Source organism: Cyprinodon tularosa, unplaced genomic scaffold (genome assembly GCF_016077235.1).
Source record: "Cyprinodon tularosa strain WSP-4 unplaced genomic scaffold, ASM1607723v1 ctg834, whole genome shotgun sequence".
NCBI lineage: Eukaryota > Metazoa > Chordata > Actinopteri > Cyprinodontiformes > Cyprinodontidae > Cyprinodon > Cyprinodon tularosa.
Window position 1 is genome coordinate 128,323 of NW_024039601.1, and position 26,608 is coordinate 154,930.

The 26,608-nt window shown below is 38.4% G+C and overlaps 1 protein-coding gene across 1 annotated transcript in view; it reads left to right on the forward strand.

The window, feature by feature from the left end:
* Positions 1-412: 412 nt before the first annotated feature.
* Positions 413-26,608, forward strand: part of LOC119774839 (voltage-dependent T-type calcium channel subunit alpha-1I-like) — a gene marked incomplete at its 3' end in the record, with an annotated part of 204,036 nt that continues 177,840 nt past the window's right edge. The window contains exon 1 of the mRNA XM_038272535.1: positions 413-1,336. The remainder of the gene's footprint in view (positions 1,337-26,608) is intronic.

The following is a 26,608-nucleotide window of genomic DNA, read 5'->3' on the forward strand; positions in this document are numbered from 1 at the left end:
TTTCCATGCTGAATAAACTCTCATAATGCACAAATTATTAACTTGTGTATTAGCTTCTGTTCCTCCTTTCCTCACTTGTGCGCGACACAGGGCCACGCGCGCACACGCTCTTTGTGCTTCCTTCTGCGTTCCCGCTTGCCGTTTAAATATTAATTTGCTGCACCTCAAAGGGCCTTTTACTTTCCACCCCACCTGTATCCAAGGACAGATAAACCAGCACATAGACTATGGAAATAAAATTAATGTTTGTAAATTGCATATGTTAATTGTTTATCTAATGCATCTAAATTCGCACCTTATAGTTTAAACATCTTATAATGAAATATGAACAGCAGTGTGCAGCTCAGAGGCGTCTTTCAGCTGAAATCACCCACAGAGCGCGTCCCTGCTTTGTACTACGCACTGTTAACGATTGCTGGTAAAGTCCTGCGCTTTGAAACATGCGCTGGATTCACATAAAATAATGGCAACAGGCGGGTGAGATATTTGGTATAGGCTGCGTTCTGGAGCCAAAGGCTGTACGCGTTTTGTAGCTCTCTTTTTTTTATTTTCATTTTGGGCGTCTCTATTGAGGAATTCCCCGAGTTTGCATGGACTAGTCCAGCAGAGATGCACGTTCAAGCCAACTGTCGGCGAGAAGCTCCGTTTTCTCTGCACCACAGAGCAAAGATGGGGATCGTTTGGATGGTGTTATTGAAGTTGGTGTAAACGCAAAGATCCATACAAGGAGGAACACTTTTTTGTGACGTCTTGATTTTAATAGTTTATTATTATTTTTTTTTTTTTCAATGTTGTGTTACAACAACACACATCCTTCCCCCTAAGACGCATGTTTACTCTGCCCTCACCGAAGCGCAGCGCGCCTGCCTGCGCGGATGGAGCTCTCCCTTTTCAACTTGGATACAGTTCTATTCTTCACTCTTACCAATTAAGTTTGGGCGATTGCAGGTGCTGAAAGCAGACAGAGGGAAGAAGGGAACTGGAGGAAGAAATGCGGTGACCAAATGCGCACCGCCGTTTAATGCGCGCCAGCGTCCGATTATTTACCACCTTACACCTCCGTCTAATTATACACTGTTATGTAACAAATTGCTTTGCTAAATGACGATATGATCATCTGAAGTACTTTTTGATTACTGTGAATTCGGTCGGATATTGGGCATTTGGTTCAAAAAGACGCGTTTGGAATATCGAGCCTCTCCAGGGGAGACGCAGCGCAGTCACCGGAGTTACAGGGAGCCGGGGGAGAGGAATTTGGAAAGTGGCGCTCACGTTTGAGGATTACCAAGCCTTTTTATTCTGCATAACACAGACGTCCAATTTGATGTCTGAAAAGGTAAGAGAAATCAACACGCATGTTTTGATGCCCTGTTGCGTTTGTTTTAGTTGCATCAGAAAGAAGATATAACATTTAAAACATGCTTGTGTAAATCAACACATCAATGATATAAAGAAAAATAGCTCAGATCAATATGGGTATGGATGTCTTGCTTATAACAGAGGCATTACATTTTTGGGGACATTACATCAATTTCAAAACAGGGTGACTTTTTTTTAACTGAAAAAGGCAAAGATGTTGGTAATAAAGTACAAAAAGGAAAGTTTGAAAATTAAGACCCAAATGAATAACGAGTCATAATGTCCTCATAACCATCCGCACCCCCCCCACCCCCACACACACCCATTTCGCCCTATTTCTTTCACTTTCAAGAAGGCCACATGTAACGCATGGCGTCCAAGTTCTAAGGTGGATTTTAGAAAAGACAAATTGTAACTACTTTCAAATATACTTTTTCAATATATATTAGCTCGCTGACAAAGCGCAAATTATGCTCTTTTTATTTTACCAATGCTGTGGGTCAGGGGGTCCAACCTATGTCGAGTAATTATATAACAAATGAGAAACCTTTAAATATGTACGGTTATTTTGTGTAAGTGTTGAAAACCATTTGTTAACTGATTGTCAAAAAAACAAAACAAAAAAAAATCTACCTGTTCGAATCTGCTTCGGTTATCTCATAAAAAGTTTAATCTCCAGGCACCAGGAGGCGCTCTTTCAGCTGACATTTTGTTTCCTATTATTAAATATATTAAATATACTGAAGTTTACTGAAGGCAAAAAGTAATGTGGTAAAAAAAAAAGCCTACTGCTCATGTGATATAGCCTTTTCCTTGGTAAAAAAAAACTTGTTGTGGTAGTTTTTTAAGGATATATTATATAAATCTTAAGTGCAGGGGCGGATCTAGGATTCTAGGAGATCAGGGGCTTAGCCCTGAGGGTGAAGATAAGAGGGTAGACTTTCGGGTAAATCCAGTTCTAATGTAAAATATGACAGATTACTGGATTAAGGAAATTTTTTTAGTATACGACAAGCTATCAAACATAATTTTTTTTAGAATTTGCACACAGTTGCTCTTTATTTCCCAAATATATAGGAGGAGGAGAGAATGGATATTTCAGCTGCCTGAAATAATCAGTCCCCCCTCCATAACATGGGAAGAAAGGAATTCACCTGTAAGTCTTTAACTGTGTTTATTCCTCTCTTCATCAACAACAATTCCTCTGGATTTGGTGACATTTGATTATTATTTTCCAAAGTTATGAGAGGAAAATCAAGTATTTTAGTAACATGATATAATCCATTCCCCATAACATGGGAAAAAAATAAACAAATCCTGCGAATGTTTAAACTGTCATTATTTTGCTATATTATGCTTAAAACATATATTATTTTATATTTTGAAATCCAAAATAATTAAAATAAATATGACTTGATGATCTTTATGAAATGTATTTTCGGTTCTCAATTCAAAATGTCTGGAGTCGCATTGCTCCAGACATTTTGAATTGAGAAAGCTTTCTGGATGGAAAGCAAAATATCTTCAAACTTGGAAAACAAAGTCCAGTGGTTTTAGTTTGAATTTGTTTTTGGGAATATTTGTAAATTGTTAGATAAACATTTAAACAGAAAATAAATTTCATAAAGAGCATCAAAGGGGGAACAGATTATATCAGGTGGCTAAAATATATGATTTCCCTCTCATAACTCTGGTAAATATGGAAGAAATATTACCAAATCTACAGGATTTGTTGTTGATGAAGAGAGGAATAAACACAGTTAATGATTTGCAGGTTAATTAATTTCTTCCCATATTATGGAGGGGGAACAGATTATTTCAGGCAGCTGAAATATACATTCTGTCATAATTGAAGGTGACTCTGGACGAGAGCAACTACAGAGGCTGGAGAAGGTTTAAGAAGTTTTATTGAGAAACAAGGCAGTGGACATGAACTGGAAGTAGTTTGGTCAGGTCAGGTTCTTCTGGGCTTCTGCAGAGAAGAAGAGGCTGGTGAATGAGAGGAAACTGTGCTGGAAGATTTTGGTGGGGGTGACACTCACAGTAGAGAGGCTGTGGTCCGGTCTTGGGGGGGAAGTGTCCCCGGTGGTCCGTGTGCTGACCAGTACTCTCTCCCTGGTTGGAGGTTCGAGGGTGGACAGGCAGGTGATTGCAGGAAGGAGGGCTGAATGGTGGTTAACCCGAGATCCTTCTCGGGTTCCTGGTTGTTTCTCAGGCGGAGGGTCCAAGGTCTAAGGTTCACGGCTGGGTCCAGGGGTCAGAAACAAGGGTTCTGCAGAAAAAGGATCAAAAATGGATTTAGACTAGGGTTTAACTTTTACTAGGAATAGGCTTGGGTTTGGTCTGTTACCAACGCTGTGGCGTTAACGAACTGACACCCTCCTCCTGGTTCCAGCTCCTTAAGAAGGGTGGTGATCACCTCAGATGTAGTGCACCTGCCCGTCCATCCCTGCAGAGGAGAGAGAGAGAAAAACTGGCTTGCACCCGGATAGAACCCGGAGTGTGACACATTCACTCCTCTCCTCCTACCACATCTTTGGGAAATAAAGAACAACTGTTTCCAAAATCTAAAAAATTGTTGTGTGGGATAGCATGTCATATACTAGAAATGTCCTTAATACAGTAATCTGTCATATTGAACGGGATTTACCAGAAAGTCTACCCTCTCATCTTTTCAGAAAGTATTAATTTTTGTGCCCTGCTATCAGCCAGTTTCCATCCTCTTATATCAGCAATGAAAAATAAAAAGTACACACCACAAGTTGGGAAACTGTGTTTGGTGACTGACTTTTATTTCTGTCAAGCTTAAGTGGCAAAAGTTGGAAAAAGACCATTTCTCTTGGCATTTAAAAAAATAACACAAAACAGCTTAAAAAGGACATAGTCTATTTATTTATTTTACAATTTTGTAAACAACAGCTGCTGATTAAACTGGATGTTACAACCTTGTCATGATTATTTGAGCTGTTTTTACAGAGAAATCGATCAGAAGCGCCGTAAAAATGGTCAGATCCGCCACGTCTGCCTCACTTGCTTCAGTGTGTGAAACTAGGTCGTCTGCGTAGGTGTCGCAGTGAACAAAAAGACGTCCTCGCCCCCTCCGCAGACACTCTGCTGCACCTCTCCCAAATTGATGGTTACCGCAGACAGTGCCGCATTTTTGCGCATGCTGCCACTCTCTGGTGAATTCCAGTACTGCATAATTTACTCAGATCAGCTCAGAAGCAAGATCCGGAACTCTTGGGGAAACATCCAGGGCTGTAGCCCAAATAGCTGTCCCCTAGGTCCGCCATTGCTTTAGTACTATTAGTTTCTTGTAGTATATTCTATTAAAATTGATATGTTATTTACACACATTCTGTTCTTCTTTACACATGTTAAAAAAGATAAATCATGGAGGACGAAAAATAAAGTGTTACTTCAATGGAAAGCCAGACTGATATGTAGTACTCTAGATTTAGTTCTCCAAGTTATCAATCTGGGCCTGCTCTTATCCAATCTGTTCTGGAAATGTAGGAAAGGTTAGCAGAACTTATAGAGCTGATTGGGGGAAGCAGCAACTGGTGCAGGCCTACCAATGTTTGGATTTAGCCACTCGGGAGGTAAAATGGCACAGACATGTTTGCGACTTAAAAATGCACAAAGCCTCTCTTATGTTGTTCTTGTAAAGATAATATCATGGATTCTAAAAGAGCAGGTGTGATAGCATCTGTTTATGACATATCAATAGATTTAAATAAGTTCCATCCACTGCAGACCAGAAGATCTGACTTTTACCATGCTATGTGCTGATCCTCATAGGAAATGCTGTCTTTCCTCAGCCAAAAGAGTTCAGCTTTTGTCCACTGGGGGAGGCCAAAATCGAACAAAATGGGAAGTTCTTTAGAACTGCTTTAAACGTTTATATTAGGGCTGCCACTAATGATTATTTTTGCAAAACGATTGATCTGTTGATTATTTTTTCGAATAATCGATTAATAATCGGATGGCAAAGAGTTTTTATGAATTAAACCACATGAAACTAGATGAAATATTTGAACTTGAGTTCTGGATAGAGCATATTGACAGACAAAAACGTTTTTGTTATCTTAAATTAAAGGTATAGTAAAGGATGTTCTTTTTTCGGGTGAAGCATCAAAATAAGTGGTCCTCGTAATCGTCAATCATTTTGGTGATATGTTTACATCAGGCTGTACTGCGTGCTCTTCCCCATTTTCACTTACAGGTGGTGAGTCTGACATAGTGGAAAAATTGCAAATCTTTTTTTTGAAAGTAAGCTTGTCTGAGCGATGCAAAAATAATCAAATTATGACAATTCATACAATTAATTGTTTTCAGGTTTTATAGATAGTGTGGATAATTAGGACACCCTTCTAATTTGTAATAATTATGTAATAATAATGCCTAAACATGAAGGAGAGACATTTACCTGATATCCAAGGGGTGAGGAAGAAGTTCCAAAACCTAAGCTAAGTCATCATCTTCATTCAGACTATCATCTGGGATATGATAGCCAATTATCATGAAGTAAAACAGTCATATAGGATAATAGCTCTTGTCAGGTAGAGATCCAAGTTAAGTTGATTTGATCACATCCTCCTTGACTGTGGATGAGGCCCCATTACTACCGTCAGTGTGTGAATGGGTGTGAGACTAAATGTAGTGTAAAGTGCTTTTGGAATCAACTGACTTGAAGAGGCACCATTTAAGTACAGGCCATTTACCATTTTACTTTAGTGGTGGAAAGCTGGCAAGCTCCCAGCTGTGCTTGAACCATTGGAGAGTGGTGTGGAGACACAGTGATGTCTCTTGCAGGTGAATTTGGTCCACAGCTGCTCAAGGAACCACGGGCATGATCCAGAGTATGGAAGAAAAAAACCTACCAGTGAGTCTGGGTTGCCTTTTAGATGACCTTCAACTGGGAAATGTTTGATTCAAACAATAACATCACCTCACTTTTCCCTCCTCCATGGATATGTTTCCTGCAGACTGGAATAGTTATAGTTAAAAAGGTTGTGACTTGTGAGTATTGTGCTTTCACCTAATAAAGAAATTCTATCTAGAGGTCCAATATATTCCAAGTGTCCTGAGTGGGTAGCGTCCATAATTTACTCGAAACGAAGTCATTTAGAATGTTTTTAGAGCATAAACAGTAGTGTATAGGATTTCCTAAAAGCGCGTTCACGAGTCTACGGAAACCGCGGCAGACCAAACCAGATGAGTGCGCATTCAGCGTCTGCTCTGCCGATAATGCAAGCGTTGAAGAAGAAATGTGCTGTTTACCTGTGCAAAGAAAGAAACAACGAAAGAAAAATGTCTGAGGACTTCAGTGTTGATGAAGAGCATGAGTTCTTTGCCGAGCTGAATGCGCACTTTCATCTGGTTTGGTCTGCCGCAGTTTCCGTAGACTCGTGAACGCGCTTTTAGGAAATCCTATACACTACTGTTTAGGCTCTAAAAACATTCTAAATGACTTCGTTTCGAGTAAATTATGGACGCTACCCACTCAGGACACTTGGAATACATTGGACGAGCAGTATGGAGGAATATTGACACGTTTTTTGTGGACTTTTATGGACCTTTCTGCCTCGGGCACCATAGACCATAGAGGCAAGAAGCCTCCCAGATCTCCAGATGCATTTGAGATATCAAAAAAGTACTCCAGAGTGTTGTTCAGCATGGGGGTGAGTAGGAAATGAAGGCTAATCATGTTTTGGGTGTACTATTCCTTTAAGATCAGAGATCTCCTGTTAGACAGAATAATTCATATATGGACACACATTATGATATTCACAATATTATCCAAACCCTACCTAACCACTATGTTCCACTGACAGTTGTTAACACCCACAGGTATATGATAAATGAAAAAGTACTGAACCACCAGCAGTTTTCTCAGTAAATATATTTCTAGAGGTGCATTTTCACTAGATGTCGGTAACAATCCATACAATCCACACATTGAAAGAATCAAACCATAGATGTCCAGTAATTAAGTTATGTCTAATAATGTGGAATGGAGCAGTGAAAGAGTATTGAACCCATGAAGAAAGGAAGGGAAACTAGAATGAAACCCCTCAGCAATTAAAAAGCAATCCTGCTCTTCTCAGTGCAAATTAATATCAGCTGGTTCAGTACCAAGTGATGGCCTACAAAAAGGAGTCTCTGGTATTACAAAAGAAACATATCATGATGGGTAACCTTAAAGAGCTCTTTTAAAGTCATAGGGAAGTCATATTTAAATTTCAATTCATTATGGCTTAAACATGTATATAAATGTCCTCTTTATCAGACGATATCGTCCCAAAACTTAGAAAATTTCCATTAAAAAAAATTCCTGTCTTAAAATCTGTCTTGTTTTTTTTCTCGTTATCTTATGTAAAGGTAATTTCTCAATCTAATGTCACAGCTAATATACGCAACGGTTGAAATAAGAATCATTATTTAATTTACCATTGAGTCACATCACATTGTTCACGGGATGGACGTCTGTGTCTTCGGCAGGCGTAGATCTAACAGAACTGGTAGCGCTGCGAGGCAAGGGCTCAAACATGTACAGCTGTAAGCCTTCTACACCAAACGAAGCTTCGGCCGCTCTGGCGTCCTCTTCCACAAGAATTTTGTCCCCGCTTTCTCCTCTAAATAAAAAGTGTATGACAGAGGAGACTCATCCACGACCTCTGACACAAAACTTTCCTCTTGCATGTTTCCACTGTCCATAGTGTTCCTTAATAGTGTCGTTGCTAAGTGCTACTTGGTCCCAATATAATTTCCCATTGGGAACCTACTAGCACTAAGTTGCTAACTGGTTAGCAAGATGCTTCCGACAAACCGGCCACAGCCAAAAAGCTTGAGAACCTTCTGCCACAAAAATCCCACCCAATCGACCAATCACATTCACTTTATTTACTCGTGTAAAGTCGGGCACCACTCGGGAGATTTTGGAACTGCAACCGTTATAACAGCTGCTTCCCTATGCCTTTAAGACTTTTGCAACCTTATTGTTGCAAATCATAATGATGGCACTGGTTGCAGAAGTATTTCTAAAGTTCTAAATGTTCCATTGAGCACTGTTGAGGCCATAATCCGGAAGTGAAAGTAATCTTTTCACCAAAAACTGACAACGACCAGGTGCTCCTTGCAAGATTTCAGAGGAGTGAAAAGGATCATCATAAGAGCTGTCCAAGAGCCAAAGACTACTTGTGGAGAGCTTCATAAAGAACTGGAAACAGCAGGTACATTTGTTTAAACGAAAACAATAAGTAGTGCACTCAACCGCCATGGCATGTATACACGCTCACCATGCAAGACTCTATTGCTGAAGAAAAAGCATGTTGAAGCTTGATTAAAGTTTGCTGCACAAGAGGTCTGTGTAATACTGGGAGAATATAGTCTGGTCAGATGATACCAAAATTGGACTCTTTGGATGCCGTAATACACATCATGGTTGGAGGTCAAATAGCACTGCATATCACCCCGAAAACACCACACTAACACTAAAGTTTGGAGGTACGAACATCATGGTGTGGGGCTGTTTTTCAACATATGGTACTCTCAAACTTCCAATAACTGAAGGAAAAATGAATGAAAAAATGTAAAGAGACATTCTTGATAAAAATCTGCTGTGATCTAACAAGATGATGAAGATAAAATGTGGATGGAAATTTAAGCAAAACAATTACCCCAAACAAACAGCCAAGGAAACTCTCAATTGGTTCAGAGAAAGAAAATAACTTGAATCTAATAGAAAATCCATGGAAAGAACTAAAGATCAGAGTTCATAGAAGAGGCCCACAAATCCATCCAGACTTGAAGACTGTTTTTGTGGAAGAATGGGCCAAAATCACACCTGAGCAATGTATGCCACCAATTCCTCCATACAGGAGGCATGTTGAAGCTGTCAGTGTCAACAAAGGCTTTTGTACAAAGTACTAAATACATTTCAGTAAGTGTATTCAATACTTTTTCCCTCTGCCATTTCACTTTATAACACATGACTTAATTTTTGGACATTTATATTTTGATTTCTTTGTATATGTGGATTGCATGGATTGTTACCAACATCTGGTAAAAATGTCATGTCAATAGCACCTCTAGAAATATATTTACTGAGAAAATTATGTATATGATTATTAGACGGTGAAACCAGACACAAAAAGTAGTACAAAATTAAACTTGTACTATTTGGGTAGTTATACTACCCAAATAGTTGGTTAGCCTATTTGATCTACCTTGCAACTTCTCAACCACATTTAGACATAAATGGACTGTTTTTCATATACTTCTTTATCACAAAGGCTTCACCTGATAAAACTTAGCAATCCAACAATAAGTGACATGCAAGACAGAGAATTTCTTAAATCAGTATTTATGTCTGTTCAATGTGTATCTTATTCGCATTTTAAATAAATAGACAAAGCCATAACTTCTTAAAAGTTTTTTTCCTCCTTAAATTGTTAAACATATGCCCTGTCCGTGCTGTGTTTTTTGACTTTCCAGAAGAACAGAATGAAGCAGCAGCTTTTCCAACTCATAAAACAAGATAGAAATAATGAATTTATCAAAGGGATCTGTCAGTCGGTTGCCGGCGCATCATTTTTTTGTCTGGATTTGCATTTTTCAGTGAAGGAGAAGAGTTTTGAAACAGTGTTTTGTATTCGCTCTATGATACTGCCAGATGCTGAGAGAAGCATCACTTTCCAGTAACCTTAATCCCTATCCTTTAGCTTTGATAGTGACATTTTATATTGGGCTATATGGGAAATATGGCCATATCTTGACATTAACATTACACCTGCAGTTCTCTCAGAAACTGTTTCAATGAGAACAACATTAACTAAAAACATTGCGTAATAAAGCAGGCATTTGCAATTCTTTCAGATTATATCTGGTAGCATTTTAAACTCGAATTCACCTCAATGGATGACGTTTTTGTGGTTGAGGCTTTAGTTTTTGGTTTTGAGAATTACCACAGCCTTACAGCGGATGCAGAGGAAATCAACAGCATCTTGACTGATGTGATGAGTAGCAGCAACACATGTTTGTAGTAAATGTTTCATGGTATTCAGTTCACATCAGGATTGTTTGGATTCAGCAGATCTTTATGCTGTGCTTACAGTACTTATGTCATCAGAATGATTATTGTAGCACTAAAAGATACAATATGAAGAGGGAGAGAAACTCCAAATCGACAGACAGAACGTCTAGTTCATATCATTAAGGATTTACTTTAAAACATGTTAACAAAAGTATTCTGAGTACACTTCTGTTTGATAGTTGTTTGTCAATTGTTGTACTCTTACCTTGCAAATGATTTAGAACAAAAATAAAATGTTTAAAATGTGATTTAAATGCACCTCTCAAATTAGGCAACATCAAAGTTAGTGTAGTTTAATTTCAAAGTAGGCATTTAATTAAACCCATTTTAAAAACCAAGAATCACTTGGGATGTTGCTTCTGTACATGCCTACCTTGACAGCAGCCTGCAAGAGGAATAATAAGGCCTCCCAAATGCTGCATATGGGTGAGGGCAATATAAAGAGGATAATAGGCAAGGATTTAAATGACCAGAAGTAGAAATAGCATTTATAAAGAAAAAGAGAAATTGTGAGAATATTAGGCCTGCAACTAATGATTGTTTTGCTAATCCACTAATCTGTAGATTACTTTTTTAATTAATCGATTAATAATCAGATAGCAAAAGGATTCTCAAGAGAGAATTACAGAATTAAACCAGGGGAAACTAAATCTTTTCCACTTGAGGAGTTCTGGGCAGAGATTGGAAATGTGGAGTTAACAAGTCATCTCTATGTCATGTATTTAATCTATCCAGCCAATTAACCAGGTGAGTCCAATCTGCACAGGTTGATTGACGGTGAAGATTGGGCTCACCTGCTTCAGTGGGTGGGTAGAAAAAATACATGACATGGAGATGACTTGTTGACTCCACATTTCCCATCTCTGGTATTAATGCAAATATCATCGTTTTTGTTCTGTTTAAGTGTTCTCTTTTATTTTCACTGCTTTTATTTCCATTTTATGTTATTCTAGTTATTTGTGATTGTACTAAGGTATTTCTTATTCGCCCTCGGTTGCCCTCTCGTGTCAGTCTTCTTTTCCCTAGATCACTTCTAGACTCCTCTGTTCACATCTGCTCTCAATCTGCTGATTAGCCTGGTCTTTGTTTCTCTCTCACATATATACTCCTCCTTCTCAGTCACTGTTGCTGGGTTGTCGTCATTTCTTTGCCCCCTTGTTTTTGTGGATTTATGTTGTTGGATTTTTGCTTCCGTTACCCTTTTTGGTTAATTAAATCTTGCAAGAAACCACCTCTGCTTCGGTGTCTGCATTTGGGATCTGTCAAACCTCCACTCAACGTGAAAGTAAAAGGCAAAACTGTTTTGGTTGTTTGGTATAATTACTCCTCTAAGTGGATTACTCTTTCAGCTAAAGGCATGTTTTAGATACTCTATACTCCAGTTAACGATTAATCAATTACTAAATTAGTTGATGATTATTTGAATAATCAATCACAATTAATATGATTAATTGTTTCAGCCCTAGTTAATATATACAAACATTTTTCACAAGGTCCGGGCTCCTCTTAAAAATGACCACCTCCAACACACATATACACACCCACCCACACACACAGTCATTCTATTGAAGAAGACCCATTCTACAGAGAGATGACCTTTTCCAATGGTAGTCTCAAGGGTATAGTGGGGGACCAAGCCTGAAACCATTTACTAGGCCTGTCGCTATAATCAATAAATCAATTAATCGCACAATAAATAAAAACTATCCACGTCATTTCATTTATCGGCTATATCGTCTCTGCCTTTGTTTTTCTTTTTATATTGATGACGCTGGATGAAAAGGCTTAACTCCGGTGCTATCCACTGACCCCTCCCCTTCCTCATTTTTGAGGAGGGAGGAGGAGTGGACTATCGCATCAGGTAGTCAGTGTGCATCATTTTGGACTTCTGCAGCTTTAGAGCCCCATGAGGAGTTAGAGGAGTTAGCGAGGTAAAAAAAAAAAACATCTTATGTTGGGGGGAAAAGTTCGAAATGGAACTGGTTTCAAAGTTGAGCGCAACAGCCGCAGTGTGGGAGTATTTCGGATTCAAACCAAATTACAGAGGCGAACCGCTGAAACTATGCGAGCCAGTATGTCGCATTTGTCATAAAACAGTAGCAACTAGCAACTAAGAGCAGCAATACAACCAACCTACACATGCACCTAAAGCACAACCACCCAGCAAAGGTTCTCCAGCTGGGGACAATAATTACAAGCGGTGGCCCATCTGCGTCTGCAAGTTCGCGACAGTCCACCATCACTGAAGCAATTAATCGACAGGCAACATACAAAAAGGACGGCGCAAAGTGGCACGCGCTCACAGGCAGCGTAGTTCATTTAATTGCTAAAGAGATCCTCCCATTTAATATTGTTGAAAAGCTGGCATTTCGAAAAATGTTGCAGACATTTGATAGACAGTATGAAGTCCTGAGGAAAACATACATATCACAAACGTGATATGTTGTACATGCAACGTTTTTATTTCCACTGTGGTTTTATCTTGTGTTTAGTTTTTATTCAAGTGTATTTTTAGTTAACAGAGACTGAGAGTCCATTTGATTTTTATTTCTTGTTTTATTTTGTTAACCAGTTCCAGTGTTAAGTGTTCTGTTGAAAATAAAGTGTGTTTATCTTTGGCAGGAAAATGCATGCATTATTATGTCATTTCCATTAAATCAGTGTAAAAAGGTCTTCAAACAATATTATCGACAATTAATCATTCAGCAAAATTGGTTATCGTGACAGGCCTACCATTTACTCACATTCAGAGAGCAAACTATGGAGTCTATCTTAACTATTTCATGGAATAGTTTATTCTCTGAAACCTCATTTCAAGACTTATGTACAACTCAATACTTGTTTGGGATTCCTTTTGGATACATTTTCAGAAATTTACCTCTGCAAACTTTAAGTAAGGTTTTTTTTTAAGTTTCCTTCCTTGGCTCTTCAAGTCTTCTTTAAATCTCTGTCTGCTTATATGTCCAGGGGTCCGTTTCACAAAGCAGGTTTACTAAAAACCCTAAGTTTTCTTAACCTAAGTTTTGTAAACCTAAAATACTCCATCTCACAAAGAGAGATTCCTCAACCTCTGTTTCAGTCACCATAGCAACATTCTCCCCAGAGCTAACCTGGTCGGTAGCAGGCTTTGTTCAGTAATCTCGGAGTGTCCTCTGTCTCCACTCTCCATAGAGCCAATCACGTTTTATTTCCTGACTTAGTCCAACTTTTGTTGTAGTTTTGTGCATAAAAAAAAGAAAAAAATCTTTCTTTAGGTCCGCTAGACACATTAGGTTTTAAAAACAAACATCGTATGTCCATTGGATGAGGATCTTATTAAAGAACGATCAACACTTTTTCACAGAGAATTAAATATTTATAGGGAGAGAATTTTACAACTCAGTTGACAGGGCATGAGATAACTTGTTTGTAGGTTTGGTTTGAATGAGATGCAGATCATATTATTTTTTGTGATTTATATTTGTGGTACATGAAGAACTACTATTTTCAGATTAGAGAATAGATTCATTAATTCATTGGGAAAAAGGAATTACTTTGGGATTAGGATTCACTTGATAACAACCTAATGAGCCTGCTGGCACAATCTGAAGCCATTCTATGGGACTGATAGCCGCTAATAATGACCAATTATTGGGATAATAAAATTTGAGGCATGGCTGCAAAGAGACACTTAGCATTAACGGTGTAAAAGAAGACTGTATCAACATGAGGAGGGATGTGAGATGATGCACAGGTTCAATCGTTTTTAGACTTTATTTTCACTTGCTACCAGAAGATTTCACCTAAATTATATACATTGATCCACTACAATTCAACAAATAATACCCTAATATTATTGCGGTCACAAAACTATATATTTACAGATTTATTTGTCTCAACTGTATGTTCGTCTGTCTGAAGCATCTTACCAGATTACAAAATCAGGTACATTTAAAAACAACTAAGCAATTAAGATTTTTCTGATTCTATCACAGTAAAAGTCAAACGCTGATATACGATCAAATGACCATTAAAAGAGATAGTCATCATAAGGTTAATATCAAATTAAGAAAGTATTGAAATCTTTCATTTTTTGTCAGTGTTTAAGCCCATGGTGACATACTCATCCAATCTTTTTCTTTGCTTAGGCTATGTATCCCCATTCCGCAGGTTTAGAAACTTGAAAATTACAGCATCATTATAGTGTTGAGTGGGGTCGATCAGCCATAGGCACTGCCATGGTCCAAGGTTTTTTCATGTTGTTATAGAACTAGCAACTAGTACTAGTATCCTAGAACTAGTATCCTACTTTGTTTCCGTAGACTGCTGGAGGTGGGCAACACTCACTCATTACCAGTTTTAGAAGATGGATGTTGCTATAGAAGTAATCTTGAGGATGTCTGCACTGTCAGATCTGGTATCTCTTCATCTTCATGTCTCTTCATGGCAATACGTTACATCTCCACATTGCCAAGATAATAACATAAACAACACATGGACCTTGGACTTTAAATGCAGACTTTGACTTCAGAAATGTTGTATCATTAGATCAGATGGCTTTCTAAATAATCCCCGACAGCAGCTACTTCTAATTTAACCTGGATTTTATTTGAAAAGAGGAATTTAGATAAGTAATCAAAGCTCCAGTCCTTTTTCTAGATAGGTCATGTAACAGTCTTTCCTAGCTTTTAAGATCCAGTAGTGTCTTATCCAAAGCAATAAATTGATGCAGTTCATGACCTGGGTCTGTTTCTGCGTGAAGATCTTGAACTAAGGACTCCAGCAGTGTTAAATGGCTGTACATTATATTTTTTCTGCAGTGTTGCAAGACAGCAGCGGGCCTTTATGAAGGCCATCTCTACAGCTCCTGTAGTTTTTCATAATGTATTGGATCTCTTCCTATATTAGTGCCTCAAACTCTTTGACTGGTTGAAAAAGACCAAAATTAACTTGACACTCTGGGCTACATGCCATGCATTTGCATTGTTTTATGCTTAGATTTTGGGAGATTATGAAACTATAACATTGTAGCAAGTATGCGTTTTTTTAGTATAGGATGTAAAGTGGGATCAGGGAACTGCTATCATGCCATAGTGTACAGTGAATTATGTATAAAGGGACCTTGCAGTATTTTCTTGCCTGGTGACTCTCTCATTGGTGTTTTTATAGATACTGTGAAAGTTCACTTTGAGCTGAAGATTCCCTCTGGCTGTTTCTAAAAGTAAATCTGGGTAAAAAGATAAAAGAGAATTTCATTACTTTTTAAAAACCGAAGGTGGTGTGCCATTTGGTGTTGGCCTTGGATTTTGATTGAAAGTCCTGCAATGAACATTCACTTTGGGAAAACCTGACAGTTTTTGTCACTGCTCCTGTCATAGAGGTGTTGATTTACTTCATTAATTTTCCTTTTGTGCCAGTTATTTATACTTTGTGTCTTTCTTTCTGTGTGAAATCTCCATCTGTTACTGTTAGGGTCTCTTGACATTCAGAGCTGCTGCTTTTTAAAATAAATTAGCAGTTTCTGTGACAGATGTATCTTCAGTTTTAGTGCCAACTACTTTCTTGGTCTTTCTTGCCAGAAAGTCTTTGAAAACATTTGATAAACATGAAATATATTCATAAGATCTAATTAAAGGTAGCCCTCTTCTGTTAGTTGGCCTTAATACAAGGACTACTTTGACTGAATTCACACCTTAGAACAAACTATTAGAAACAACTTAGGGAAACGTTCAGGGACACACATACAGTGATGTAAATAATGTTTTTGTTATGCTATAGTGTTTCAGACCGTTTACAGACATTTTAAAAGACAAAGATTACCTTTAAATGGTATTGCTGCAAGTTAGTCAGTAAAACATCCCAAAAAGGTTCTTAAGTCTACCAAATAATTGGTGTTTTTTTGTTTTATTTTTTTCAAATTCATGATTTTTGTATTATGCTCTTACAAATAGCTGTTAAAATTCCAATATTCTCAGAATATGAATTTAAGTAAATACACTTCTAGACTGTCATTATTAACTCAAATGTATTAAATTTGTCAGTTTCCCTTTACTTCATAAACAATGGTACAGTAGTAGTCCGTCACCTAGTGGTTTATTATTTTAATATCCCTTTGGGATTAATATAGTATTTTTGAATTTGACTGAATTGAATAATTCAATCTATTCCACTTATTCAAATAGAGTACACTCATATGTCTTAAATGCAGTCCGTGTCTTCCTTACCGCCTTGCCTTTGACATGTTGCCCACAGCAAAGCTTTCTGCAGCAGCAAGACAATTCTTGATAATTCAAGCTGTTCTTGAGAAGATTGTGTGTAAATATACAACAGGTGTTCTCTAGAAGGCAAGTATTAATCATCACTGCTGGTAATAACAGTACGTAACTTCCAGTCCCTAACAGCATAAAGTCCTTTGTAATTAAAGACTCAGGTGCTCCCTTTTTGACAAATAAAAAACAGAATTATACGAGAGAGGAAAATATGTTCAAGCTTTAAAAGAATATCTGCTAAAATGCATTTGAAGGTCTTGGTTGTTTATAGAGCTAAATTGTACCATCTTTAGGTCGATTTCCTTTCAGAACCTCTGTTTCTCAATTTGCATATGGCCACTTACGCATTGTGAAACAGGAACAGAGCTAATTCTTGTAAGATTATCATGAGTGGATGATGATGATGATGATGATTATAATAACAATGATAACACACAAGTATCAATTAGTTCACAATCATTATTGTCCGGTAGGAATCAGGACAGAGGAGCACGGAGAGGTCCAGGGAAAGACAATGTCTGGAAGGGTAAGTCTAAAGAAAGGGTGAATAACCTGCAAGGGCCTAATCAGTATTATAACAAATAATTTTACAACTTGTCTCTCTCTCTTATGAGGGTAAATACATAACCTTTTTAACTTCGCAATTCCTAAACAGATTTATATTTTACTTAAGGCAAACCTTAGCTATTAAAAGCCCAAACTATAAATGTGTATCAAGGAGCCAACTGTGTAACTCTGAGCCCCTGAAGCTGATCTCAGGATGAAAACGGTTAATGACACCTGGTCTAAAGATGGAGTCATTGGTAATGACAGACTTGGAATTTTATGGAACTTGATATTAATATGCAATGGGAAACATTTCAGCCTAGTTGGGCAAGATCAGACTTATTAAACATTAGCTTTTCTTTAGGAGAGTAGTAATTAGAAGTGGAGAAAGAGAGGATTGAGATACAGAGACACAGATAGAGCCGAGAAAAATACAGTAGTGTGAAAAGTTATTTACACTTCTCCTACTTTAATTTTTTTTTTTATATGCTAGTCCCCCCTAATTGTTTCAGAACATCAAACTTCTTTAAAAAGTCAAAGACAAAGCCAATAAAGGCAAAATACAGTTTTTCAAATAAGATTTTTATTGTTAAGTGAGAGAATTTTTTTTTTTGCATAATCTCTTTTTAATATTATCTTAATATTATCTTTTTTAATATTACTTTAACTTAGGAAATGAAGTAACTTTTTTCTGGACTTGAGACTAGAACAATTTTTAGTCCCATTTAGGCCCAAAATGTAATCTGTTCAACTTATTTTATGTAAGCATTTATTTTGTTTTGTGCAAAATTCATTACCTTGGTCTTTATTTTGATTAGTTATTGACTAAGGGTTAGTCAGGTAAAGAGGCTGAGGTATGAACCGATCAACAAAGTTCCTGTATGTATTGTTGCACTTAAATTAAAATAAAATGGTTGTTATAAAGATTTACACAGTCAGTATCTTTGTTAAATCTGATCAAATAGTGGAAAAGCAAGTACTCAGAATTTGTTAAAAGGTCCAGACATTTTATGACACCTGTTACTCTTTAGTTTACTCCTTTGCAACTTAAGGGGGGAATCCCCCCATTGTCTTTAAAAACCTAGTGATGTCTCTGGACACACACTCATATGCCAACACACAGCCTAACTCCCACTTTAATTACTGTTTAGCTCAAAATGTTTCCTGCAGGCTTTTCCACTTTCTTTCCCCTTTTATAGTTGTTGATAGACCAAGGCACATATCCATCTTACTTAAGCATTCCGATTTACGTACTTTAACACGCATAGTTAAGCTGTATTTGCCAGTATAGCTTTGTGGGGTTTGTGATTTAAGCAGAAATGCATTGTATGATGTTTCTGTTACACTTGTATATGAAAAATTCTTCTGCTAGTAATCAGAATCTAATCCACAAAGAATGGAGTGTCTTTTTTGTGAAAATTTAGTTTAAAAAAATGAATGGTCGAGATGCTGCTTGCCATTTTTGTATTTTTGCTATTCCACAGTTTGTTTTTCTGTGCGATTAAAATAATCGTTGCATTGGTACCTAATCTGATTGTGGGTGGGGTACAAGTTTATAAAGACAGTCTAGTTGGCCTTGCTGGCAGTTTTAAAGGAGAAGTTCACTTTTTAACACTTTAAGCCCATTTTCTGTAGTGTCCAGGATGAAATCGAATGATCGACACCAAACTTTTGACAATTGGTCCTGTCTCTGCTTTTTGGCTCATTTAGAATCATCCCCTGGCTGCTCCAGAATGGCTTCCATAGAGCATGTCCGATAATGTCCTTAAAACAACCTTAAACGTTCTTTTTTTAAAATATGCTACTCACCGGGTCGTCAGCGCTGTTCAATGACGTTCCAAAAAAAGTTTCGTAAAGAAAAACCGTTCCTGTAGTGTTTTATTTAGCATTTTGTAAATCCCATTGAGTTCTGTTGGAAAAGTCAATATTCCCCTGCCACCGGAAACGGAAATGGGGCCTGTTTACACAGTTGTAGTCTTTTCGCTTCACTCTGTGTACTCCGACGTCGAGAATCAAGAATCCACCTTTCGTATTCCATTTTCAGAGTTTTTTAAAGTGTTTAACAGAGACGTTAGCACCTCGACGTCGGAGTACACAGAGTGAAGCGAAAAGACTACAACTGTGTAAACAGGCCCCATTTCCGTTTCCGGTGGCAGGGGAATATTGACTATTCCAACAGAACTCAATGGGATTTACAAAATGCTAAATAAAACACTACAGGAATGTTTTTTCTTTACGAAACTTTTTTTGGAACGTCATTGAACAGCGCTGACGACCCGGTGATTAGCATATTTTAAAAAAAGAATGTTTAAGGTTGTTTTAAGGACATTATCGGACATGCTCTATGGAAGCCATTCTGGAGCAGCCAGGGGGTGATTCTAAATGAGCCAAAAAGCAGAGACAGGACCAATTGTCAAAAGTTTGGTGTCGATCATTCGATTTCATCCTGGACACTACAGAAAATGGGCTTAAAGTGTTAAAAAGTGAACTTCTCCTTTAAGTCTGAGCTATGACATCGAAGGTCATGCTATTCCTAAAGTATCATTATATATACTAGGGCTGCAACAACGAATCGATAAAATCGATAAAAATCGACTTTTAAAAGCGTTGGCAACGAATTTCATCATCGATTAGTTGTGTCGCGCGATTAATGCGTCATCCGCCGCGCCATCATCACTGCCTCTTGACTGAAAGAGGAAGAAAAAAAATACGGCAGAGCGAATCAGCGCTGCAGGTGCAGTGTTGCCAACTCAGCGACTTTTCAGACCCCTCCAGCGACTATTTTTCAAAAAAGCGACTAGCGACAAATCTGGCGACTTTTTTCGGTGTCACTGGCGGCTTTTGGAGACTCTTACGTGAAAGCATGTATCGTTCCTACTCTGCCGTGGGGCGCCTCCCCCACCCCAACTGCGTTTTCCCGAAGGAGTCCCTCTCAGCGCTGCAGTCAGAGCCTCAGCGTTCAGACTGCAAATGAAGCGCGCATGCACCGGGATTGACGGCGCAAATTGATCACAATAATTAAAACAGCTTGCGCTTTGTAAAGTAAAAAAAGTGATAACATGCAACTTTTGTCAAAAGAAATTAACATGGCACGGAACCACCATGTTGGTTTGGTTTCAAAGTGGGGAAACGTTACGTTAGTTTCTCAGGTAGCTCATCTGATGCTTTCCTTACCGTGTTAGTAGGTTACAGACAGTGATAAGGTGGCTACTTATTTTACTTTTAATTTCATTTGAATTAGCTTAAGCAGCATTTATATTTACTTTATAAATAAATTAACTTGCAAATTATGAGGGCAAGGCTTTTAAAGTTTAAATCTTCTGGCAAAGATAAAGTAAAGATCCTGCAATTTATGGAAGTAAAGCAGAATAAAATCCAGCAAGATCAGTAATATGTCAATTAATTATCTGCCACATTCCCATGTAAATATCTGTCTTTGGAGGATGTGTTTTTTAGCACCCCTAGTTCTCTCATTTTTATTCCAAATACAATTTATAATTTGAAATAACAGGGCTATTTTTATGTCTATGGTTCAGTATTTTCTCAAGTAGCAACTTTAACTGCTATACTTTCCTGTCTTAAGGGGCAGAACTCTTCTAGTCTAAAAAAACTCATTAGTTGAAATTGGTGGTGGTGGTGGGGGGTTCTATTGTTTGAACCCCTTAGGGGCTTCAAAAAACAAAAATGCCTTTTTTGCGCTTTATGAAACAAAGTAGCCTATATTTTGTGGATGTACAGCTACATTTCTCATGTAAGTTTGCGTAGTTTTAACACAAACATTTATTTTTCATATTGCACCAGTACAGTTAATGAGCAACCTGTACTTGTGTGCTTGTTTGTTCTGTCTAAAATGTTTATTTTGGAATAAAGAGGTTAATATAAAAAATATTTTTTGTCCGATTCATCGATTAATCGAAAAAATAATCGTCAGATTCATCGATTTTTAAAATAATCGTTAGTTGCAGCCCTAATATATACCGTATTTTCACGACTATAAGGCGCACTTAAACGTCTTTTTTTTTCCTCAAAATGTGCGGTGCGCCCTATGGTGCGGTGCGCCTTATGTGTGTTGTAACTGCGACTTTTGAGACCACCTCATTGAGGAGATGATGAAAGAGTCGCTGAATGTAAGGAGACCAGGTGTTTTTTTTTCCACCCCTCACCATCGCTGTTAATATGTAACTCCATGCGTGCCCATCTCACAGCTGATGTGAAAAACATGGTGAAACAAATTAACCCTGTGCTCGCTGTTCAACCGCTCGACATCGGTGTGAACCGGACCCAGCAGGTGCAGCAGAAGCAGCGAGTTTACATGCAAAGTCAATGGTTGACGCGCGTATAGGTGCAGCAAAAGGTCCTGCAGCGCATTTTGAGCTGCAGCCGCAGCGCCTCGGGAGCGTTTAAGCATCTGACGCACCGCCAACGCGCTGCTGCTGCTCGAGATGGAAAAATTGAAGTTTTGCTGCTGGACGCGCCGCATCAACCAATCAGAGAAGCTGATCTGGGAGCTGACAGCGAGACAGACACAGCGCTCTGATGACATATGATATTAAATGAAAAAGGCTGGGTGGATGCGTGGCTGAGGCAGGTGTATCTGAGAAGACTAGGTGGTTTTTTCCACGCATCACCATTGCTGCGTGCCCATCTCACAGCCGATGTGAAAAAAAGGTGAATCAAATTAACGCTGTTCTCGCCGTTATCCCGGGGGGTCTGACAAAGGAACTTCAACCGCTCGACATCGGTGTGAAGCGTGAAGCGGCGTGGGAGCGATGGATGACAGACGGAGACCACAGTTTCAGGATAAGTGGAAGGCAGCGCCGGGCAGATTACGCCACAGTTTGCGGATGGATTGTAGATGGACTAACGTGTCTGCTGGCTCTGTTGTTCAAGCTTTCGCAAAAGCCGGCATTATTTCTGAGGAGCCGCGCTGCACGGAAAGTGACTGACAGCGAAGAAGGGGAAACTGGCATGTCTGATTTAGCGCAGCTGTTTAATTCAGAAACAGAGGATGATGACTTTGATGGGTTTGATTAATACTTTGTAATAAATACATGAATAAAGCACAATCATACTCAGTTTTGCTCCCGCTCTATTTTTCTACCTGAAAACTTAATTCAACAGCAGCCTCTGGGCGCGTCTCCTCCTCTTCACCGCGGTGGCTGGCAGGTGTTTTTTCATCTAAATAATCTAAATCTTGCAGCTATATTTGCTGTGATCAGTGGGAATAAAGTAGTTTTAATATGTTTTTAAGTGAGAAAGTCCACCTGAAAACTTAATAATTGCAGTCAGTTCATCCAGATTATCTATGTCTGTCGGAGGCGCTCAGACCCCCACATACCAGCGGTGCACCGACAGGAGAAATCCTTTCATCAGCAGCCTCTAGGCCGGGTCGCCTGGGGTTCACCGCGGTGGCTGGCAGGTGTTTTTCATCTAAATAATTTAAACTGCAGGCACCAGGATACCGGCAATAAAAGCGAACATATTCCGTCGGCAGGTTTCAGGATTTTAAGTTAATTTAGGAGTGATCACAGCGCACTGTCATCTGCGATGTGTCTGTCTCACGGCCAGCTGCCAGGTTTGATTAATACTTATACTGTTTTCATACTCAGTTTTGCCCCCGCTGTATTTTTAAATACGCAGTAGAGCTATTTAAAGGTAGTAGAGGACATGTACCTGTATATAAAAAACGCGCCCTATAGTCCGGTGCGCCTTATGTGTGTGTTAAATACAGAAATGGGACACATAACTGAGAGTGCGCCTTTTAGTCCGGTGCGCCTTATGGTCATGAAAATACGGTACATAGTTTCTTTTTCCTTAGTCGACATGCTGGTTTGGGGAGGTTTTTAAATAAAAACAACACTGCCTGCAGTTGTCGACATGCCCAACATGCTTTTTTTATTCCCATTTTGGCTCCTGCATATGATGCTTGTTAAATGCACCACTGAGTTCTTGGTAGAACCCTGCTACAAAGGAACAAGGTAATTTTGGTATGCCAATTCAGGAGGCAGCCTGTGCAATCTTTTTTTGAGCAGATTATGGTCTAATGTAAATGGAACACATTTATCAGTCAGATACAATTCAGCATGATTTACAGATAAAGTATAATTCACAGATCTGATTGATTTAGATATAATGTGTATAAATTATATTTGTGTTAACTGCCACTCATTGGTGAAAGCTAGAGAAAGTTTAAAAGTATTTGTTGGGAAATAGCTGTGTACTACCAACACACAGCTGGAAGCCACCAGATATACCGCCCCACAAAAAATTTAAATAAAAAATTGACCTTTACACATATGTGATATCTTGATAATGAGGGAGATATTGAAGTTTTGGACTGTTAGACATACTTTAGAAAAAATGTAGTCTGTCTGTCTGTCTGTCTGTCTGTCTGCTTTCCTAAATGTTGAAGAATTTACAATATATATATGTATACATCCGGGGAGTTTATTTGGGACAGGTAGCGTGGTGCCACACAAAGAGGGGCTTGCCTTGAGCAGCTTTCAAGCACTAATTAGTGCAAATACTGTAAAACTTTGAAATATCAGAAACCATTGAGAGGGGTTAGTAGAAAAAAAAAACATAATATTTGTATTTATTCTTATACTGCTTTAAAAAAAGTTGATAATTTTAATACAATTGCAATAATTTTAATAAATGATTTTAAATGTTCAAAATAATGCATTGGTGATTGAATAAATTAAAAACAAATCGAGAAAAATAGTGAGACAACTTTGAGTCAACTCAGTGTTGGATTGTACTCAGTTAGGAACGTTATATTCAAATATACAACCTCAGACTTAAAGTCCAAAGACACAGCAATGAGCACACAAATTATATTTGAACCCGGGGTTGAGGAGAAGGTAACTGCTCTTTTTTATTGACAGCCCCAGGCTACAGCACTCTTACCGACTTCAGCATTGGCTTCATTTGAAGTTTGGATGTTGCTGTTTAGATTACATATAACAAGTGATTTATGAGTCAATCATATCATCTGATGGCTTTGAAGCAATAAATTGAATTGTTGATATAACTCACCACAAGCTGATAACCCATTTTAGAGACCTTGATGAGACGATCTACTCACTGTTGGTCAGCTTGCTTTTCAGCTGGCTCTAAAATCCTGTGTGAATGCAGCTGGAAACCTAAGGGAAGAATAAGTTCAGCATCAATTTTGGAAGATAAATGGTTAGGCTTTCTGATGCACTGCAGAGAACTCTGAGCGCAACAAGGAAGAGCAACTCAAGTCACAAACACCACTCAATCATTGACCATCTCACTGGAATCGATATGTTCTTATAACTCAGAGCCCCAACCCTGACCACAGGTTATTATTGCCCTCTGGAGACATGGCCAACAAAAATCATCTCCAGAGTTCCCAGAGGAGTTTCCAGAGCAGATGCATGCTTTTTTATCAACTTGTTAAGCCTGTTTAAGTCATTTCCTCTGACGCTGCTGCCTTGAGAGACAATGACAGAAAAGATAATCACTCTCCATAACAGACTTAGGTGACATGCAGCATTGTACTGCAAACAATAAAGAACCTATGCTACTTTAAAAAATGCAGTCTACTTTGTCCCTTTTTTCATACAGCTTCATTGTTAGGCAATGGCATAATGACACCCCTATAGGCCTGTAAGCAACATTATCTGGGTAGGTCCCATGAAGTACAACACGTGACAAAGGTTCAGAATACGGCAACAGTTACATAAAGTATGCAATTCTTAGTAGTATAAAATCACACATCACACACGGAAAAATAGTGACTGCGCACCTGAATGGAACCATTGATGACAGTGCACCACCACATGTTACAGACATCCCAAGTCCCAAATTTTTGCATTCTTCCAGCAGCTCTTCTTTCCTTTTTCTTTTCTGGAATCCACTTCAGTACCTCTTTTTGGTATCCATCGTCGCTAACACATTGTACATAACGGTTATGGTTTTAATCTACGCCCTGGGTCACCCATGATTCCAAGTCGTAGTGTAAAAAATGAAATACTCAAATACATTGTTCTTTTAAGATCTTTATTGCGGTATTTTACCAACCATCTAATGAACTATACACAGTTATTAACATAGTAATTAAAAGTACCACTGTCTGCTTTGCTATTGGTGTCGTGTTAAAATGGCTCACCATCATGTTGAAATCTGGCATGTGTTGGGGTATAAATACGGCCCGGTGCGGTCAGTCTCTTCCGTATCAGGTGGGTTTAAGAGGAATTTTTTGCACCATTACATCTACAAAGATACGTCCTAGTCCACAATTGCGTAGGGGACCACCAGGTGTCAGTGATGGGGCCCTTTAGAGATCATGAGCCCCTAAGCAAATGCTATCTCTGCTTTCTGATATTTACGCCATTTCTGTTAAGTCTCCAGGCAAAGCTTTTTACCAGGTAAACACCAAAGTATATATATTCCTCCACCACCTCCAATTCTTCTCTCATAATGGTAAATATGATAAACTTGTTCCCGTGTCTTTCTGTTTCTAAACTTAGATTGTCTCATTATTGCTACACAGCAATGCATTTACTCTAGCATTGTTAAACTATTAGCCTCACATTAATAAACCGATAACTACAAAATAACAACAATAATTACAAAATAAGAAACTTATCAAACAACCAATTATAAACCCCCAAACTATACCTGGTTGGTATTGAATGTAATTAAATTAATCTATTTATATAGCGCCAATTCACAACGCATGTCATCTCAAGTTACTTTACAGAGACAATAGTGTCAGACTGGTTTGGAAAACCAGTTGATTGCATCCATTTATTGACTTGCAAGACAAGCTCCACCTGAATAAATTTCCACCGATGATTTTCGCTTGCATTTTGTTTTTGACTCTTCAGCAATCCCTCACACCAAGCATGCATGTAAAATAATGGAGAGAATAATGGAAAACTCCCTTTTAACAGGGAGAAACCTCGAGCAGAACCAGGCTCAGTGTGAGGGGCCATCTGCCAAGGCCGGCTGGGTTTCAATAAGACAGAAGCAGATATAAAAAAGAAGCAGAGATACAAAAGGTAACTGTTATCTAGCTCTACAGGTGGCCCGTCCAGGAAAGACAACGTCTGGCAGACGAGCTCTGAGCCAATTCTGCTAGTCACAGTAAAAGAAACAGGACTACGCTGGAAATAGGCAAATCTCCAACATCTATAAACAGAGATGTGGATGGCAGCAGAACAGCTGATATTTCAGTCCCTGATGGAGTAACAGCTGAACAGGAATCGACTGGATGAAGCTACTGTAATGAGGAAAAAGCAGAGATATCATAAAGGTATTAGTGGAACTTGAAAAATACTGCAAAATGGGAGATTAGAGATATATTGACACAGAATGAGGAAAATTG